The sequence below is a fragment of the Pipistrellus hanaki genome (assembly GCF_964339955.1).
Source record: "Pipistrellus hanaki genome assembly, chromosome: 1".
Classification (NCBI taxonomy): Eukaryota; Metazoa; Chordata; class Mammalia; order Chiroptera; family Vespertilionidae; genus Pipistrellus; species Pipistrellus hanaki.
The window spans coordinates 113,213,704-113,230,367 of NC_140503.1; the positions used below are offsets into that span (position 1 = coordinate 113,213,704).

Here is a 16,664-nt window from a genome sequence, read left to right on the forward strand (position 1 = left end):
CATCTTTTAGACATCCAACTTCCTTCAGGATAGTTAAGGGTTGACCAGACTGGCGGGGGGAGGGGGGGGGAAGTTAGGTGGCAATCAGGCTGGCTAGCAGAAGCAGTTAGGGGCAACCATACTGGCAGGAGGGCAGTTAAGGGGAAACCAGGATGGCAGGAGTACAGTTAGGGGCTGGCCAGGATGGCAGGGGAACAGTTAGGGGGCGATCAGGCTGACAAGCAGAGGCAGTTAAGGGTGATCAGGCAGGCAAGTGGTTAGAAGCCAGTGGTCCTGGATTGTGAGATGAATGTCTGAAACTGGCAGTTGGACATCCCCTGAGGGTCCTGGATTAGAGAGGGTGCAGGCCTCTCCCTATGCACAAATTTCATGCACCAGACATCTAGTCTATATAATAAAAGCCTAAGTGACTGTTATGGCACAATGACCAGGACAACTGGTCGCTATGATGCACACTGACTAGCAGGGGCAGACACTCAATGCAGGACCTGCTCCCTGGCGGTCAGTGCTATCTCACAGGGGGAGCGCTGCTCAGCAAGAAGCCAGTCTCAAGGCTGGTGAGTGCAGCAGTGGTGGCAGGAGCCTGTCCCACCTCCATGGCAGTGCCAAGGAGCTGCAAGCCAAGCAGTAAGGAGCAGTGAGCAGGTGGGTAATGAGGAGCGAGGGGTTCCAGACTGCAAGAGCGTGCAGGCTGGGCTGAGGGACCCCTGCTAGTGCATTAATTTTGCACACTGGACCTCTAGTAAATTCATAATTCTTTATCACTTTTGGCCCCCTACAGCACCCCAACAGGTATAACTCAATGTATAAAAATGTCTATATTTTTGTGGAATTTTTATTTTTATATTAATGTATGAAAAATGTTTATCAAATCATTTTATGAAAAATAAAGACATATAGTCCTAAATCAGGATATATATAGAACTAGAAGTCCATAAGAGGGCACTTCAAGGAATGCAAACTGTACACGTTTTCTCATAGGATGTATACCCATAAAACCCAATACTTTTATGTTTTTTCACTCCACACTTGTTACCTGTTTATTTTAAATTTACTTTAAAATGTTGCCATCTAATTAAATCTTTCATTCTATTTTTTTGAAAAAAATGTATTTTATTGAATTTTTACAGAGAGGAAGGGAGAGGGATAGACAGTTAGAAACATCGATGAAAGAGAAACATTGATCAGCTGCTTCCTGCACATACTGGGGATGTGCCCGCAACCAGGGTACATGCCCTTGATGATCATTGAACCTGAGTCCCTTTGGTCCGTAAGCCGACACTCTATCCACTGAGCCAAGTTGGTTAGGGCTCTTTCATTCTATTTTGTATCATCCTGGAAGTTTAGAAATAGTATATATTTAATTATTAACAGATTAGATTATTAATTTCTGTGATATATTTATTTTCATTTATTTTTTACTGAATTTATTGAGGTTACATTGGTTAAAAAAATTATATAGGTTTCCAGTGTACCATTTTGTATATTGTACTGTGTGTTCACCATCCAAAGTCTAGTCTACCTTTGTCACCATTTAACACCCCATTTAATCTTTTCTATCTGCCCCCCCCTCCCCCACTTCCTTTACCCTCTGGTAATCACCATAGTGTTGTCAGTGCCTATGAAGTATTATTGTCTTTCTTTCTTTTTTTTTTTTTTTTGCTTAACCCCTTCAACTTTGTCACCCAGTCTCCCAGTACCCATCCTCTCTGACAATTTTCAGTATGTTTTGATTTTGTTCATTACAATCCAAATATAAGTGAAATCATATGGTACTTGTCTTTCTTTAACTGGCTTCTTTCAATTAGAATAATACTTTTCACTTCCATTCATGTTGGAACAAATGATAAGATTTTTCTCCTTCTTTACAGCTGAGTGGTACTCCATTGTTAAATGTATCATAGATATATTTTTTTTATTATTCACTCATCCACTGATGTACAATTGGCCTGCTTCCAAATCTTAACTATTGTAAGTAGCATTGCAATGAACATAGGGGTGCATGCATTCTTTGGAGTCAGTGTTGCAGGTTTCTTTATATATATTCCAAGAAGTGGAATTGCTGGGTCATAAGGCACTTCTATTTTTAATGTTCTGAAGAAAATACATACTGTTTTTTCTACAGTGCCTGCACCAATTTGCATTCTCACCAACAATGCATGAGGAATTTCTTTTTTTCCACATCCTCTCCAGCACTTATAATGTATTTATTGATGAACACCATTCTGACAGTGTAAGGTGGTCTTAATATGCAATTTTTGATGAATAGTTATATTGAGTCTCTTGGCCAACTGTAAATCCTCTTTGGAAACATGTCTATTTAGGTGGATTACACATTTTATTTGGATCATTTTGGAAGGGGTTGTGTGTAAGTTGTGTGAATATTTATAATTTTTTATATTAACCCTTTATCATATATATATATATATATATATATATATATATATATATATATAGCATTGCCAAATATGTTCTCCCAATTGATAGGTTGTATTGTCAATTTGTTGAAAGTTTTCTTTGCTGTGCAAAACCTTTTGAGTTTGATACAGTCACTTTTGTTTATTTTATTTTATTATTATTTGTGTTTCCCAAGCTTGAGGAAACTGCCTATATTTTCTTCCAGGAGTTTTATGATTTTGGGTTGCATATACAAGTCTTTAATCCCTTTTTATATGGTATAAGAAAGTGGTCTACTTTTATTTTTTGCATGTATTTATCCACTTATTGACTGGACATTACTTATTTCAAAAAAATATTTATTGTTGAAAGTATTACATAGATTCCCTTCAACCCCTTTTAGCCCACCCTAACCCTTTACCCCCAGCCTTCATACTACCCTATTGTCCATGGTCATGGGTTCTGCATATATACATACAAGTTCTTTGGCTGATTTCCCATCCACCTACCACCTCTGCCTTTCTGCTGAGGTTCAACAATCTGTTCTATGCTTATATGTCTCTGGATCTATTTTGTTCATCAGTTTATTTTGTCCATTAGATTCCACCTATGAGGATCATGTGATATTTGTCTTTCTCTGACTGGCTTATTTCACTTAACATAATACTGTCCAGGTCCCTCCCTGCGGCCCAAAGGGTAAGAGATTCTTTTCTTTTAGTGTTGTACTTTATTTTTGTGTATGGTGTAACTTGGTGATCCAGTTTTCTTCTTCTCCTTCTCCTTCTCCTTCTCCTTCTCCTTCTCCTTCTCCTTCTCCTTCTCCTTCTCCTTCTCCTTCTCCTTCTCCTTCTCCTTCTCCTTCTCCTTCTCCTTCTCCTTCTCCTCCTCCTTCTCCTCCTCCTCCTCCTCCTCCTCCTTCTCCTTCTCCTTCTCCTTCTCCTTCTCCTTCTCCTTCTCCTTCTCCTTCTCCTTATTGTTATCCTTACTTTTCTTCTTTTCTTCTTCTTCTCCTTTTTTTTTTTTGCATGTATCTGTCCAATTTTCACAACACCATTTATTGAAGAGACTCTCTTGACTCCATTGTATGCTCTTGCCTTCTTTGTCAATTATTAATTGAGCATATGCCTTACATCAATTGCTGGGTTTTCTGATTTGTTCCATTGCTCTGTATGCCTATTCTGTGCCAGTACCAGGCAGTTTTGAGAACAGTGGCTTTGTAGTATAACTTGATAACTGGTATTGTGATGGCACCAACTTTGTTCTTCTTCCTTAAGATTGCTACAGCTATTCCGGTTCTTTTTAAGTTCCATATACATTTTTTTTTTAGTATTTGCTCTAGTTCTGTAAAGTATGTCATTGTTATTTTAATAGAATTACATTGAATCTGTGGATTGTGTTGGGTAGCATGAATATTTTAATGATGTTTATTCTACTGATCCATGAACATAGTATATTCTTCCTCTTGTTTGTATATTCTTCTATCACTTTTTTCAATGTCCTGTATTTGTCCAAATATCAGTCATATTTGGACAAATACAGTTAACTTTATTCTAAAGTATCTTAACTTTTTGTCGCAATGGTAAATGGGATTTTCTGTTTAGATTCTCCTTCTGAAACTTCATTTTTTTTTATTTTTTTTAATATATTTTATTGATTTTTTTACAGAGAGGAAGGGAAAGGAATAGAGAGCTAGAAACATCGATGAGAGAGAAACACCGATCAGCTACATCCTGCACACCGCCCACTGGAGATGTGCCCACAACCAATGTACATGCCCTTGACCGGAATCAAACCCAGAACCTTTCAGTACACAGGCTGATGCTCTATCCACTGAGCCAAACCGGTTCTGGTATGAGACTTCATTATTTATGTATAAATATGCCATTAATTTCTGGGTGTTAATTTTGTATTCTACTATATTGCTGAATTGATTTATTAAATCTAGTCAATTTTTTTTTGTGGAGTCTTTAGAGTTTCTGTGTACAATATCATGTCACTTTCCAATAATAAAAGTTTTACTTTCTCTTTTTCAATTTGGATGCCATTTATTTCTTCTTGTTGTTTGACCACTGTGGCTAGCACCTCCAGTACTATATTGAATAAGAGTGGTGAAAGAGGACATCCTTGTTTTGTTCCTATTCTTAGGAGAAATTATTTTATTTTTCTCATAGATATGATGTTGGCTGTAGGTTTGTCATATATGACCTTTATTATGTTGAGGTATGATCACTCTATTTTCACTTTGCTGAGTGCTTTTATAAAAATGTGTGCTGGGTTTTGTTGAGTACTTTTTCTGCATCTATTGCAGATATGATCATGTGATGTACCATGTTTATTGATTTGTGAATATTGTACCAACATTGAATCCCTGTAATAAATCCCACAATGTCATATAAGCAATCCTTTCTCTAATATTTAATTATAGTTTGATAGGATATCAGGATTCTTTATTTTTTTTAAGTGTTCTTGACAGAATGTAATGAGACCATGTTTTTCTTATTAATAATGTGAGCTATATAAAAAACAAAGTAGAGGTGAATACAGTTTGATATCTCTGATGATTTCTCAGATTCTTTGACTGAATGAATAAGAGAGTATTGTCTTTGCCAAGGCACTAAATTATCTAGATACAAGTTTTCCCAGCTTTATTCTTCCTCAAGCTTTGTGGCAAGGATCATTATTATATTGTCCTTCTCAAAAATTTTGACAGTAAATTATACAAGTTTAACGTGATAGAAAAAAGGGGAGTTCCCATACCTCTGTTTTCAGTTTAAATTGCATGGCAGAATTAGCTATAGAATTCAGGAATGTTTAGTACTGAATCTGTATAATTTAAGCCAAGTAGAATATTCTATTTATAACACTAAAAGACAATGATGTTACTAAAGATTTTGTACAATGTACTTTGAATTTGTGAATACTGCTTACAAGTGTACATTTGTTGGTGAATTGATGGATGTCTAACTAGTAATTTCTTCCACAATGATTTCATTGGCAGCTGCCTACGTAGTCTAATGGCATTTCTATCTTTTAACTTTCCTGGGTGCACTAATTTTATTTCAAGACATCAGTTCATCTCTTACCATTTGATGTATCTGTTGATTTTCTCCCAAACGCAAATGCCATTGTGTTTTCGAAGTGTTTCAATAGGCACTGAAGTCACTTATGTTGCTTATCAGGAGCATAATTGCTTTCTTTGTGTTCACTTGACAATGCTTTGGCAGCAATGTTTCATGGATTCATTTTATATAATAAATGCCACATGCTGAACTGCAAATTTCCTAAGAACTCAAATATATCAGCAGTAAAATATTATTCATTTATTAATACAACATGGTCTCAATTTTCATTGTGAATTGTGTTTTAAGGATAAAAGAAAATATGACAAATGTGTCTTTAAGACATCCAGGAAACGGGCTATCTCACGTCTATGTTTCTTTCTCTTTTTCCACCCTCTCTCTCCTTCTCTCTCTTTCTTTCTGTCTCTCTCTTTCTCTCTCTCTCTCTATCTTCTCTCTCAAAATCAATAAAAACATATCTTTAGGTGAGGATTAGAAACAACAACATTGGCACAACCAATTAAATTAGGCAGTAAAATAAAATAATAGGTTATGGTGCTGCAGAAATGATATAGCAGTGAACATTAGAAATACATGGGGTCATAATGTATATAATCATAAGAACATTAATAAAAAATAAATTGCAAAATATAAGATAGTATTTACATACAGTACATTTATGGATACTTACATAGTTGGTAATATAAAACCATGGGTAAAATGTCAGATGCCCTTTTCAGAAGAGTGTGTACTTTTCTCTAGCAGTCGGGGAAAGGAAGAAAGAGGATATCTGTTTATCTGGGTTTTTTTTACTGATTGTGTTTAAAATATATGGAACAGCCCTAGCTAGTTTGGCTCAGTGGATAGAGTATTTGACTGCGGACTGGAAGGTCCCAGGTTTGATTAGGTCAAGGGCACACGTTCGGGTTGTAGGCTCGATCCCCACTAGGGGGCATGCAGGAAGTAGCCAATCAATGATTCTCATCATTGATGTTTCTATTTCACTCTCCTTCTCCCTTCCTCTCTGAAATCAATAAAAATATATTTAAAAACTAATGAAATAAAATATATGGAACAAATATAAAATAGGTTACAAAATGCTAAATTTTAAGAGGCAATTGAAATAGATGTTGATACTATGGAATTAAATGATTGCATTCAAATCCTAGTTCTGCCATTTGCTAGCTGTCTGAACTTAAATAAGTTACTTAATTTCCCTGCATTTCCTCATTTATAAAGGAGGATGGTAATATTATATATCTCACAACATTGTTATGAAGATTGCAGGAGTTAATATTTATAAAGTAACTAAAACATAACTCTATATTGGTGTTTTAGAAATAAGATATAATTAATAAAATGGGTAGGATGTATTTAGTTATAAACTAAGTAGCTCTTATAAAATAATTTAGATAATTATCTCAATGGCAGTTGTAAAGCAGTTATGTAGTGAAGACCAAGTGAATAAAGAAATAAAGAGAAGTGTCTATTCTTTCAAGAACCTTGACTATAAAAAGAAGTGTGAGTCTATGACCATGTGGCCATCCAACTGCTTCTGTATGGAAGCAGAAGACCTGGGAGAGAGTTCATGGAGGAAGAAAGAGCCTGAGTCCTTCCACTAAAATTGGAACTAGTTTAATCCTGAGCCCAATTAAAACATTATTTTTTGGATGGACTAGGTAAGAGCCAAGGGAAGAGATATAGAGATAATAAAACATATTATTAATTTTGGTAACATTGGCACAGTTCCTGGGGGTTTTGTTTCCTGGAAAGGATGTGTGTTTGACTTTTACTATTGGAGGTGTGAGGATAGTTCTTAAGATTTGTAGGGTGCTGTAGTAGTAATGAATTATGGTCAATGAATAGTGGCACCTCAAAAATCACTGTTTTTATTCAATTTTCCACTAAATTCTGAAATATAGCATTGAAGTGTGGATAGTAAAGACCAACTGAGGAAACTGTCTCTTCATTTGTTTTATGGAGATGCAGTCTGGAGCGGTGATTAGAATAGGTTCTGGGAGCAGAACTCCAGGTTTCCAGCTAAGTCTCTGTTTTTGCTAAGACATTAAACGTCTCTAAATTTCTTTTACAATATTAGTAAAATGGCACAATAATAGACCTTACATCATAAAGTTGGTGTGAGAAGTAAATGTGTTAAAGCACCTAGAAATAACTGAAACATAGCTAAAAGATAACAAACTTCTAATATTATTATTACTATTGAGTAGTATGATCAAATTCTGAATCTATGCCTAAAGATTATTCATTTTATGAACTAATATTTGTTTTTGTATAAATTTAATAGATTATGTGCATATTTAAAAATTAACTACCTCAACAAATATCTGCATATGAATAAATCATATTGACTTCAGGATAGCAGTTTCCTTGGAGAATGAGTAAGAATGAGTAGGACAGAGGAAGTTCTAATGTATCTGCATCACTTTATATTTTAACGTATTTTTTTTAGATCTGAAAATACTACACTTAATTTTTTTTTAATTGCTAATATTAGTCACCTTTCTCAGCATTTACTATTTGGCAAGAATTATGCTAAACAATTTGCATGTATTCACTCACTATTCTTAACTTGAGGCCCAGTGCACAAAATTCATGGCCTCCCTCCCTTCCCCTAGCCAACTCCCACTGCTGGGACCTCTCTCCCTTCCATCGGCCAGCCCCACCCCATGGTGGAACCCCCAGACAATTCCTGGTCGAGGGGACAATTTGCATACTATGCTTTTATTACATAGAATATTCTACACATAGATTATATATAATCTTCTGTTTCTGCTCCATATTTAATGAGAACACACTTTTTAAAGCAAGATATGGCAGAAAAAAAGAGAAAAGTTAGGATTAGGATGCTCTTTTTGGGACTATTTTTTGAGCCAAAGCTACAAAAGTATACTGTGTGACACTTTGAACTGGGAACAAAATGTTTGGCAGCCTTCTTGGATAATGAGAGCACATTGTGGCCCAGACTGGCCTGTTTGAGGAATTTTGTTTAGGCTTGATAGGTTATTAGAGAATATCTGTTTTACAATTTTATAGTGAAGATGTCATTTTCAGAACTGCCTATTTCAAAATCAGTGGAATTTTTTTTCACTATTCTTCATTGGCAGACACTTTTCACATCACAGAAAAGCACAAATTAATGAAGCTAGAGTACATGACATTGGATTCTAAGCATACTGTTTGTATAATTTTTCCTAATTGTTGCATCTCACATATGCTGCACAGTATCGCTTCTTCTAAGGAGCCCATACCCAAAGAATGTTTTGTAGTTTTGCCAAGTAATTTCAGATATCATTTTGTCATCTGTTTCTCAAAACAATTGTGAAAGGAATATATGACTTGTACTGCTCTTGCAATTTTGAGATTTTGTGAAGAGACTAAGACTTATGCTCAGCTTGTCCAAAGTCACAGAGCCAGTATGTGTCCAGGATTTGAACCCACAAGGCTGTAAATAATTGTATTTTTTTTAAAATACTTCAGTAACTTTAATTGGATAATTTGAAGGGGAAGATGGTGCTTCCTGGGCCCTACTAGACAATTGGTTAGTCTTCATACAATGTCAGCTAGATCTTGCTAAAATCAAAGCAGTAGAATTCCATGATGGGTAAATCATTGGCCTCTTGGTAGTTCATAAGCCTCTTAGCTTCTCGGAGGGCAGATGCTACCAAGAGCCAAAACAATAAAGTTCTCAAAAAAATCATTCTCCATGTATCCATTCTCAGGAGCTATTTTCTCCCTCTTAAGAAGTAAAAAATACTGGCAAACTAAAACACAAGCAGGGTTATTATGAGATCACTAACACTATTCAAGAATGAACTTGGATTGCCCTACCAGGGAAAGTAGCACATCGAGGTGTTTCTGATGGGGAAGTAAGAGAATGGGGAATAGATAGTATAAGTTATAAATAGTAGAAAGTATAAATATAAATACCTAAAGAACAATTACAGAAATGAGATCTATAGCAAACAGTCATAGTGTCCTTGTTTGTTATGTACATATTTGTGTTCATTAACCTTTCTGTCCTCTATGGCTAATATTTCATATAAAGAATATTAGTGGTAAATATATATTTACCAGAGGCCCTGTGCACAAAGTCCATGCATGGGGGGTAGAGGGGTGTCCCTCAGCCCAGCCTGCACCCTCTCCAATCTTGGACCACTGTTAGGATCAGGCCTAAATGGGCAGTTGGACATCCCTCTCACAATCCTGGACTGTTGGCTCCCAACTGCTCGCCTGCCTGCCATCCTGATTGCCCCTAACCACTTCTGCCTGCCAGCCAAATCACCTTCTAACCACTCCCCTCCCAGCCTTATTGATGCCAAACTGCTCCCCTGCCAGCCTATTTGCCCCCAACTGCCCATCCCTGAAGGCCTGGTCACCCCTAACTGTCCTCCCTTGCAGGCCTGGGTCCCCTCCAACTGCCCTTCCCTGCAGGCACATTTGCTCCCAACTTCTCTCCTCTGCTGACCTGGTCACCCATAACTAACTTCCCCTGAAGGGTTGATTACCTCCAACTGCTCTCCCTTGCAGGCCTGGTCTCTTCCAGTTCCGCCCCCCCCTACCCCCAGCTGGCCTGATGGCCCACAACTGCCTTCTCTGCAGGTGTTGTCCCTCCCAACTGCCCTCCCCTATTGGCCATCTTGTGGTGGCCATCTTGTGTCCACATGGGGGCAGGATATTTGACCACATTGGGGCAGCCATCTTGTGTGTTATTGTGATGGTCAATTTGCCTATTACTTTTTTATTAGATAGGATACAGTCCTGGTGCAAGGGGGTGGGGGGGGCCTGGCTGGTTTGCCCTGAAGGATGTACCAGGTCAGGGTGGGGGTTCCCTTGGGGTGTGAGGTGGCCTGGGCAAGAGTCCTGTTGTGGTTTGCAGGCTGGCCACACCCCCTGGCAACCAAAGCAGAGGCCCTGGTATCTGGAATTTATTTATCTTCTACAATTGAAGCTTTGTAGCCTGGAGTAGAACCAAGCCTCCTGCTTGCTCCGTGGCAGCAGCCATTTCTGTTGCTATTTATTTATCTTAATTCTTTTTTTTTTTTTTTTTTTTAGAGAGAATATATATATATTTTATTGATTTTGTACAGAGAGGAAGAGAGAGGATAGAGAGTTAGAAACATCGATGAGCGAGAATCATCGATCAGCTGCCGCTTGCACACCCCCTACTAGGGATATGCCCGCAACCAAGGTACATGCTCTTGACCGGAATCGAACCCAGGACCTTTCAGTCCACAGGCCAACGCTCTATCCATTGAGCCAAACCAGTTTCAGCTATTTATCTTAATCCTTAAAGCACTTTGCCAATAAATTTCAAGTTTGGGAGTTACCAACAAGAAGTGTGTGTGGCCGAAATTGGTTTGGCTCAATGGATAGAGTGTTGCTTGCGGACTGAAAGGTCCCAGGTTTGATTACCTTGGTTGAGGGCACATCCCCAGTAGGGGGTGTGCAGGAGGCAGCTGATCAATGTCACTCTCATTGATGTTTCTAATTCTCTATCCCTCTCCCTTCCTCTCTGTAAGAAATCAATAAAATATATTTTTAAAAAAAAAGAAGAAGAAGAAGTGTGTGCAATGTGGAATGTAGTAAATAAGGAGAAACCATTATACCAGTAGGTCCAGCAGCGGTAATCTGGCAAAGAGCTGTGGCTCGTGGTAGAAATGGGCTTTGCCAGCAGCCTCTACATCACCTTCCTAGATATTACACATTCTGTGCTGCAGGGATTATCAGAGGCAGCTCCTAGCAACTGCACACCAAATTTTCTTAACTCTAGCAGGTATATCTCTAACCTTTACTCCTCTAGCTCTCTCAACACTTGTATAAGCATCTAATTCATTATATGAAATCTCTTCCTCGCGTTTCTGAATTGTTGTCTATTTTCCTTAAGAAAACTGGAAAGCTAGCATTCTGTTTGAGCAAAGTTCCCTTTCTGTTCTGTTCCCATTTCTATTCCCCATCTCCATCAGCATTTGTTTACCTGGCCTTGTAGAAGCTTCTGGCCTAATTTCCCATTCACTCCATTGCTCAAAGCAGAACATTATCCTTGTAAAAACCAATTATACTTTTCAGGTACTTGTATATTGTAGTTTTTCAACCTAGAAGAACCACTAAAACTCTGTTTTTTGTTTGTTTGTTTGTTTGTTTGTTTATTTTTACCAGAGAACCAGAATTCTCCATCTAGAATCATCAAATACCCTAAGGAAAATGATTGCTGGAAATTCTGTGCTCACCTAAGAAAGGTTCTTTTCTGGAATTTTTCTTTATTTAGTTCCCATTCCTTCCACACTTCTCAGATCCCTTTAAAGCTTTGCCTGCATTTTGTAATATAGCTGCCTGCCCGCAAACCCCTATCCCATCACAGGAGCATTGGCTAACAACCCACTGAGTTTCCTTACAAAGTAGTGAAATTTCCATTACCAGGAAACACAATTGAAAATTGGATAAACACATGCATTGCATTTTACTGAATGAAATATCATCTTGATCATAGAGACTTAATCTACTTTAAACACAGCATGCATTTTCTAAGCATTTTTTCCAATCTGTGGCCCTATAGTCATATTTCTAATGTAATAACTATATTGCTAAAACAGTTACCAGAAGCACTGTATACTATATGTGTCTGTTAATGTATATACATACAATAGAATTGAGTTAATTTAATCTTGCTGTTTTTTTTCTCTTTTAATAGATTATTTATACAACTCTTAAAGTTAAAAATGCATGCACATGGCTATTACATCTTTGGAAATTTTAAGACAGCAAAGATGATTGCAGAGAGCAGTGTCCTGAAATTTGATTTTGCACCAGAGTCACTTGCTGAGCCTAAACTATAGTTTCTGATTCAGTATGTCTGGAGTAGAATCTGAAAATGTGTACTTATAATTCCACCTATGGTTCCACACTTGGGAATCGCTGGTATAAAGTAATGAAGCAGGTCATGATTTTACTTCATTTATTTTGTGCTTATGTAAAGTTGAAATATGGAAAGTGTAAGTGAGGGCAGAATGGTCCCCAAAGCTTATAGCTCTGCTCTATACTTTGCACTTACAAATTGCCTGTCAGGTTGGTTATATGATCAGCTATTTAAATGCTGATGAGACATTTTTTCCTCTGCTGTTCTCAGCTATGCCAGTTTGGAACTATAAGCAAATCATTTTGTCAGTCTATGTGTAATGCACATTAATTTCTCTTTCTCTCTCTCTCTGTATTGTTCTCCAATAATTTCCCATAGAACTTGTTGCTTATATCTGCTGGGACTAGTGGAACTCAAGTCATTCATCAAACCAGTGCTCGTTGTCATCAGCTTCTCAAATGATATAAGGTGATTCTTATATGACACTAGAGGCCCGGTGCCCGATCGCAGTCCAGGAGCTGTCATTCAGACATCCTTAAGGCTGCAGTGGAGGAGGGAGAGGCTCCTGCCGCCACTGCTGTGCTCACCAGCAGTGAGCCCTGCTTTTGGTTCAGCAGCACTGCCACTGTGGGAGCACACTGACCACCAGGGGGCAGCTCCTACATTTAGCGTCTGTCCCCTGGTGGTCAGTGCACATCATAGTGACCGATCAGTCATTGTTTAGTCAATTTGCATGTTATCCTTTATATTATATAGGACTAGTGGCTCAGTGCATGAAATTCATGCATGAGGGGGCGTGTCCCTTAGCCCAGCCTGCATCTTCTCCAATCTGGGACCCCTCAAGGGATGTCTGCTGATTTAGGCCCGATCAGGCCTGTGGAATCTGGCCTTAAAAGGCAGTCGGACAACCGCCTCACAATACAGGTCTGCTGGCTCCTAAATGCTCACCTGCCTGCCTGCTTGATCACTCCTAATCACTCTCCATGCTGACTTGCTTGCCCCCACCTGTCTCCCCACCAGCCTGATCACCCACAACTGCCCTCTCCTTCTGGTCTGATTACCCCTAACCGCCTCTGCCTTAGCCCCACCACCATGGCTTTGTCCAATAGGACATCTGGAAGACCTCATAGTCTAATTAGCATATTACCCTTTTATTAATATAGAAAGGATATGACATACCGCCATAACTATAACATATCTACCAGTATTACTCTGAGAATATGTACTACATGCAATAGAAAGTCATCTAATACATTTATGTTGTATATGTTGTAAGTAGTAGAAAATACTGTATTCGTAGCAATAATATACACCCTGTGACTTCCCTTCCTGATTTGGGAATGGTTTCCCAGTTTGTTTGTTTTTTTAACATTTCTTGGCCCCTAATGTATTATTATTATTTTTTGTCATTCAGTCACTTTATTTACTGTTTATTGCACATGATTTGAGGTCTTTAATTTCTAACCACCAAAGATTCAAAGGACTATTTTTTTTCCAAGAAGTTTAATATTAACATTAGTGAATTCATGTATTCATGTTTCTTTATTATAAACATCTGAATTATTCACATTGTCATAGATCCTGAACTCATAAGTGTGGACCATGCACAGGCTGGCAGCAAGCCAGGAAGCCACTCTGCAAGTAAACAGATACTCTGCATAAGGAGAAAAGTTATAGCACATTTAATGTCCAACCTGAGTCACCACAGAATGTTACATATATTGACTTCTTTTTTATTTTTAATATATTTTATTGATTTTTTTACAGAGAGGAAGAGAGAGGGATAGAGAGTTAGAAACATCGATGAGAAAGAATCATCGATCAGCTGCCTCTTGCACACCCCCTACTGGGGATGTGCTTGCAACCAAGGTACATGCCTTTAACCGGAATTGAACCTGGGACCTTTCAGTCCGCAGGCCAACGCTCTATCCACTGAGCCAAACCGGTTTCGGCCCTATATTGACTTCTTAATTCAGATAGTATCGGGAACTCAAATGCTTGGCTGGTGATGGGTTTGACCTGGTTTCCAGAGGATTATTTCTGAAATAATTGAGGAAAGGGGGTCTCAATCTCTCTTCTTGGTTGTTTACACCTTCATCTTTCTTCTCGTCCTTAGTTTCTTGGGCATCTTCTCCTTCACCTTCACCTCCTTATTCCTTCTTTGCATCCTCAAATTCTTCCTTGGCATCTTCTTCCTCTTCCTCTTCTTCCTCTTCCTCAGCCTCTTTCTTCTCCTCCTCCTCTTCATCTTCTCCTCCAGAGTGGGGTTCATCCTTAGACTCCTTGGCTTTTTGCAGCCTTAATGGTCTCCTCCACCTCGATCTGCTACTCCTGAATGTGGCTGGTGTATTAAGAAGGGAAAGAGTGAGCAGACATCAAGTAGGAGTTGGTCTGTAAACCACCATAGGCAGATAGACCAAAGATCTGGGAACTATGAAAGTAGCTGCCGCCTATGCTTCCCACGCTGGTGAAACTGAGCTGGGTCTCCTCAACTTCCAAGAATTTCCTGTAAGCTGCAATGTCAATGTCCAAAGCCATCTTCACATTGAGGAGGTCCTGGTGTTCTTTTAAATACTGTGCCATTTAACTCTTTCTAGTTCTCAACTCATTTTCTAATTTGCTGATTGTGTCCTGCATAGCACTAATGTCGGCGTTCTGCTTATCCTCCAGCTCTTGCAGCTGCTTTCCCAACACTTTGTTCATGCCCCGGCTTGCTTAGATCTTCAGAGTCTTGGTCTTGAGCAGGCGGTAGCTCTCAGACCGTGTAGGTGTTCTTGGCAGTGCTCTTGGTAAACACGGTGAAGCAGTTCTTGTACCATTCTTCTGCATTCTGCATGTCCTTGGCAGCCAGCTTCTCCTACTGGGCGCTGATGTCCTTGAGTGCTGCAGAGAGATTGGACTTGGAGAACATGTCCATCTCCACGGAGATCTGAATGTACTGGATCTGCACCTGCAGCTTGGTGATCTCCTCTTCGTGCACCTTCTTCAGAAAGGCGATTTCATCCATCAGGCTGTGGAAGCATTTTTTGAGCTCAGTGCAGGCAAGAGCCGCCTTGTCTGCACCTTTCCATGTCTCCATCAGTCAGCCCTCTGCATCATCATGGTTCCACACCTCTTCCTATAGTGTGCCTTCAGGTTGCTCCCAGTCCCTTCTGAGCCATGGTGCCTCCTAATGGGGTCCTGAGGCTACACCCCCGACCCCACTATCCTCTCCTCACCAAGGACAGGAAGCAGTGGGATGGGGCACAGGCATCTCATTTTCATTAAAATGATCAACCAGGACCTGCTGCACCAGTGTCCTCAGGCGGCCTAGGCACAAAAGTAATACTAGAGGCACTGGCCACCCCTGCCTGCTCAGATCCTCGATCTAGGCCCAGACCCTGTGAGCGGTGTCTGAAACTACCCACACTGCCTGTGTATGCAAATTTACCACCATCTTTGTTGGGTTAATTTGCATATCACTCGTGAATGGCTGGTGGGCATAGCAGAGGTACAGTCAATAAGCATCTTTCTCTTTTATTAGTGTAGATAACCTTCTCAATATTGCAAAGAAGAAGTTATAGTTGACACCCTGGGTTGAACACCACAGGAAATCTCAATGAGCCTTCTAGTACCTGCCAATATTAATATTAAAGAAACAGGAATATGGAAAGATACCACTGCTACAAATGGCAGGTAAATATGTCTTTCTATATTAAAACTAGAGGTCATGTACACAAAATCTGTGCACAGGAGGGGTTTCCTCAGCTTGGCCTGCACCTTCTCCAATCGGGGACCCCTCAGGGAATGCCCTAGGATAGGGCCTAAACTGGCTGTCGGACATCCCTCTTGAAATCAGGGACTGTTGGCTCTAACCACTCACCTGCCTGCCTGCCTAATCACCCTTAACCACCACGTTGACTGTCAGCTTGATCACCTCTAACCACTCTCCCCTGCAAATATGATTCCTCCTAACTGCTCTCCCCTGCCAGCTGGATCACCCCCGTTGCCTTGATTGCCCCTAACCACTCTTCCCTGCTGGCCTGATTGGTCCAAATTCTCTCCCCTGCTGGCCTGATTGCCCCTAACTGCTCTGCTGCCTGCATGATCACCCCTAACCTCCTCTGCCTCAGCCCCACCACTGTAGCTTTGTCTGAAAGAACATCTAGAAGATGGCTATCTGGTCTAATTAGCATATTGCCCTTTTATTAGTATAGATGCATATGAATACTGTATAGCATTTATATTATAGTCATGATTGGTACAATTATATCCCCATTTCCTGACTTCTAGAAGTAGAATTTATATCAGGCATAAAATTTTCAAAGATAATTTGCATGTATTGTAAAATAACA

General features: G+C 39.3%; 2 pseudogenes across 2 annotated transcripts in view; both read right to left on the bottom strand.

Annotated features, from left to right (window-relative positions):
* Positions 1-16,664, bottom strand: part of LOC311620764 (nuclear prelamin A recognition factor-like) — an 869,153-nt pseudogene that overhangs the window by 159,088 nt on the left and 693,401 nt on the right. The window lies entirely within an intron of this gene.
* The window catches only part of LOC311612394 (neurofilament light polypeptide-like), a 114,910-nt pseudogene continuing 112,543 nt past the window's right edge, over positions 14,298-16,664 (bottom strand). Inside the window, exon 3 of the transcript in view lies at positions 14,298-15,341. The product of the transcript in view is annotated as a neurofilament light polypeptide-like (transcript). The remainder of the gene's footprint in view (positions 15,342-16,664) is intronic.